The sequence below is a fragment of the Megalopta genalis genome, unplaced genomic scaffold (assembly GCF_051020955.1).
Source record: "Megalopta genalis isolate 19385.01 unplaced genomic scaffold, iyMegGena1_principal scaffold1329, whole genome shotgun sequence".
In the NCBI taxonomy this organism is placed as follows: domain Eukaryota; kingdom Metazoa; phylum Arthropoda; class Insecta; order Hymenoptera; family Halictidae; genus Megalopta; species Megalopta genalis.
In genome coordinates, this window is record NW_027477398.1 from 15,036 (window position 1) to 20,000 (window position 4,965).

At 45.2% G+C, this 4,965-nt stretch overlaps 2 non-coding genes across 2 annotated transcripts; both read left to right on the top strand.

Moving 5' to 3' along the window:
* Positions 1-722: 722 nt before the first annotated feature.
* On the top strand, positions 723-2,643 carry LOC143263737 (small subunit ribosomal RNA). The gene has a single exon (XR_013037084.1). It is a non-coding gene; the product is annotated as a small subunit ribosomal RNA (ribosomal RNA).
* A 1,333-nt stretch (positions 2,644-3,976) lies between these two features.
* LOC143263736 (5.8S ribosomal RNA) lies at positions 3,977-4,131 on the top strand. Its single transcript, XR_013037083.1, has one exon. It is a non-coding gene; the product is annotated as a 5.8S ribosomal RNA (ribosomal RNA).
* Positions 4,132-4,965: the final 834 nt, after the last annotated feature.

The following is a 4,965-nucleotide window of genomic DNA, read 5'->3' on the forward strand; positions in this document are numbered from 1 at the left end:
CCAGTGGAGAGAGAAAACTATCAAAAAACTGATTTTTTAAATCAAGAGGTGTCAGAAATCGAAATGCCTAGCGCGAGCGGAAGAACACGCTTTCTCGCCAGTCCAGCATGTGTCCTGTCCGTTCTTCCTCGGCTTGCCGATTTTGCCCAGATCAGAGGTTTCGTGCTTCCGGCGGTCAGAAGATCAGTGTGAGCGTACGCGCTTCCACGACTATGGCATCACCCATGTACTTTTTCCTTTGAATATATTTGAGTACATAAAAAATATTAAAACATATAGAGAGAACTGTGTCTTGGATCTTAAAAATTTGTCAATAGCGATGATATATTATTACTTAACTTGAAGTATTTGTACGTTTTAGCTGGGACGTACATTTATCTTACAAGATGTTAATAGCGAGACTCTTGAAGATAAAATTATCTTGTGATTTTATGAAGGCAAAGATAGAAACGTACGAAGCTGGCGTACGTAGAAAAATGTGATTTTATGATAGAACAAAAATATAATACGTACGTTTTTGGGCGTACGGTAAAATATCTGTATGGTAGAAAAATGAAAGAAATTGAGCGTTAAAGAAGATATGTTACAAGCGCGGAATGTGGCAAAACTTGTACATATTTGAAAGAGAAAAGTGGTGTGTCGACCTGACATATATATATGAAACAGGCGACGATGGAAAAGGATTTAAATTTTGTCCATTTTATATATACATATTGTATAGTTCCCTGGTTGATCCTGCCAGTAGTCATATGCTTGTCTCAAAGATTAAGCCATGCATGTCTCAGTACATGCCGTATTAAGGTGAAACCGCGAATGGCTCATTAAATCAGTTATGGTTTCTTAGATCGTACTAAAATTTACTTGGATAACTGTGGTAATTCTAGAGCTAATACATGCAAAACAGAGTTCCGACCAGAGATGGTAGGAACGCTTTTATTAGATCAAAACCAATCGGTGGCGGGTGTTTACACTCGTCCATCGTTTGCTTTGGTGACTCTGAATAACTTTGTGCTGATCGCATGGTCTTATAGCACCGGCGACGCATCTTTCAAATGTCTGCCTTATCAACTGTCGATGGTAGGTTCTGCGCCTACCATGGTTGTAACGGGTAACGGGGAATCAGGGTTCGATTCCGGAGAGGGAGCCTGAGAAACGGCTACCACATCCAAGGAAGGCAGCAGGCGCGCAAATTACCCACTCCCGGCACGGGGAGGTAGTGACGAAAAATAACGATACGGGACTCATCCGAGGCCCCGTAATCGGAATGAGTACACTTTAAATCCTTTAACGAGGATCCATTGGAGGGCAAGTCTGGTGCCAGCAGCCGCGGTAATTCCAGCTCCAATAGCGTATATTAAAGTTGTTGCGGTTAAAAAGCTCGTAGTTGAATCTGTGTGTCACAGTGTCGGTTCATCGCTCGCGGTGTTTAACTGGCATTATGTGGTACGTCCTACCGGTGGGCTTTGCTCTTCACGGGGCGGTCCAACTAATATCCCATCGCGGTGCTCTTCACTGAGTGTCGAGGTGGGCCGGTACGTTTACTTTGAACAAATTAGAGTGCTCAAAGCAGGCTACCTTCGCCTGAATACTGTGTGCATGGAATAATGGAATAGGACCTCGGTTCTATTTTGTTGGTTTTCGGAACCCCGAGGTAATGATTAATAGGGACAGATGGGGGCATTCGTATTGCGACGTTAGAGGTGAAATTCTTGGATCGTCGCAAGACGGACAGAAGCGAAAGCATTTGCCAAAAATGTTTTCATTAATCAAGAACGAAAGTTAGAGGTTCGAAGGCGATCAGATACCGCCCTAGTTCTAACCATAAACGATGCCAGCTAGCGATCCGCCGAAGTTCCTACGATGACTCGGCGGGCAGCTTCCGGGAAACCAAAGCTTTTGGGTTCCGGGGGAAGTATGGTTGCAAAGCTGAAACTTAAAGGAATTGACGGAAGGGCACCACCAGGAGTGGAGCCTGCGGCTTAATTTGACTCAACACGGGAAACCTCACCAGGCCCGGACACCGGAAGGATTGACAGATTGATAGCTCTTTCTTGATTCGGTGGGTGGTGGTGCATGGCCGTTCTTAGTTGGTGGAGCGATTTGTCTGGTTAATTCCGATAACGAACGAGACTCTAGCCTGCTAAATAGACGTAATTATGGTATCTCGAAGGCTCTCGGCTTCTGCCGGTGGGGTTTTTACTACCAACGTACAAACAAATCTTCTTAGAGGGACAGGCGGCTTCTAGCCGCACGAGATTGAGCAATAACAGGTCTGTGATGCCCTTAGATGTTCTGGGCCGCACGCGCGCTACACTGAAGGAATCAGCGTGTGTTCCCTGGCCGAAAGGCCCGGGTAACCCGCTGAACCTCCTTCGTGCTAGGGATTGGGGCTTGCAATTATTCCCCATGAACGAGGAATTCCCAGTAAGCGCGAGTCATAAGCTCGCGTTGATTACGTCCCTGCCCTTTGTACACACCGCCCGTCGCTACTACCGATTGAATGATTTAGTGAGGTCTTCGGACTGGTGCGCGGCAATGTTTCGGCATTGCCGATGATGCCGGGAAGATGACCAAACTTGATTATTTAGAGGAAGTAAAAGTCGTAACAAGGTTTCCGTAGGTGAACCTGCGGAAGGATCATTACAATGTTCCAATATATCTCAAAGAGAGAGGAGAGGAGGAGAGAAAATGAATTCGATTAGTTTGTGGATAAGAATTCATATAAAAAAAAAAGATATTGTTGAGCCCGCCAGATCATTCGTGCGTGATTTACACGGCCAGACGTGTGTACTACACGTATTAGGCCTTTGATCTGCGTTGCGTAGGCCACAACAAATCTTTCAAAGAGAGAGAGATATATGTGTTGTTGGGGTTTGTGATTATGAAGGTGCCCCAACGCACAAAAATATATAAAAATGTACAAAGTTGGGATGTGGTGTGGTGGAGAAGAGTTGGGCCCGACCAGATCATTCGTGCGTGATTTACACGGCAGACGTGTGTACTACACGTATTAGGCCTTTGATCTGCGTTGCGTAGGCCATCTTCCTTCCAAGACACACACGTGTTGGGGTTTGTGTGATTTTATGATAGTGCCCCAACACGGAAAAATAAGCGTACGAGAAGAGTTGGGCCCGACCAGATCATTCGTGCGTGATTTATACACGGCCAGACGCGTATTATATTACACGTATTAGGCCTTTGATCTGCGTTGCGTAGGCCATCTTCTCGATAGAGAGAAAGCCAATGTATTCTTTTTTCTTTCTTTACACACACACACACACACAGTTGTAGTAGGACAGGGAGGGATGCGAGCGTGCTAATCACGCTTCCTCAAGTCTTCGCTGTGGTGTAAAAAAAAAAAGAAAAAAAGGAATCGTTGGGAAAGTCCAAAGGACGAAAATATCGGGCAGTCTGAAGATAACTTAATGCTCGTTTACATTGGTATCAAGAGAGACCGGCTTGTGTAGCTCGTTTCAATGCTGTGTCGTTGTCATTGACACCCTACTCTGTTGCGCGCTAGTGGCAGCATGAGCGTGGGACGTATATATATATGACACCCAGCTAGAGCCGGCCGTGAGTCCGTCCGGTGTAAATAACGACGAAAGGAGAGAGAAACTTTTCGAATCCAGTATCGGGTTGATAATTGTCCAGTTTGAATATCCATATCCCCGTCGTTTTTGGAGGTGATATACTCTCTGTGTTTCTTCGATAGAAGGCTTTTCAATGTTCTATTCGCTCCGACCGTCGAACTTGCAAGAAAACAGTGGTTTTGGATTTGCTCGTACATATATATATATGGTTTCGACGGAAATATCTCGTTCTTTAAGGGACAATTATGTCGTTGTACGACGACTCCCGAATCTCCTTCGCGCGCTGGTTGGAGCTCTTCGGGTATCGGTTTGTTCCGAAATATAACACAAAAATGTGGTGGATAGCAAATACACATTATATATATGAGAGAATAAAAGGGAAAAATTACCCTGAACGGTGGATCACTTGGCTCGTGGGTCGATGAAGAACGCAGCTAATTGCGCGTCAACGTGTGAACTGCAGGACACATGAACATCGACATTTCGAACGCACATTGCGGTCCACGGATACAATTCCTGGACCACGCCTGGCTGAGGGTCGTTTACGTACTTATAAACTGCTTGCGTTGATGGCACTTGTTGCCTATATACGTACGAGCGAATGATGGGCGCTTCGTCGGCGTTTGTCGCGGTCCTATGAATATTGAGAAATTTTACGTACGTCTAACAGTCTTCGAGAGAGATGGAAATCGTGTTCGAACTAGCGTGAGTGTGGAAGGCGGTGTCGTGTGTCGTATATGTTTTATATACGTCCGCCCGTCTGAAACACCGCTTCGAAGCGGTGACAAAATCTTTTTCGGGACGATTCGTATCCGTAGAACTATCGAGATTTCACTGGTACATTTTCAACGCGCTCCCGACGTCGCCTGAAATGAAACGAGATGGGTTTAACCCACGAAAGCGTACTACACGAGTCTGTCCTATGTGAAGACTGTGTACAGAGATCGAACGAACGCATGAAAGAAATTGAACGAAAGAACACATAACCCGCAAAAATATAGAGTAGAATTGTGACCGTTGCTTCGAATTTGAATTTATATGTATATATATATCATAGCCCCAGGGAGTGGAACCTATGAGTGTGGAAGGATGTCTCTTACCGTTATGTTGCCAGAGGAAAAAAAGTCTCTCTCTTCGTACGACACATTTGTGTACGAATTGTATCGATGGCTATATAGATCCGATGTTGCACATATTCTGAGTAAAGAACACCCCACCCGGGTTACCGTCCTAAAACTCTTCTATTGGTGTGGCTATGATGTGTGTGTCAACGCAATCGCGAGTCTGGTTCTACGGGAAAACCGTTTGTCGGTCGCCCCATATATCTTTTTGTTCTCTTCAAATGATCGAATAGCGAAACCGCACGAGATCAATC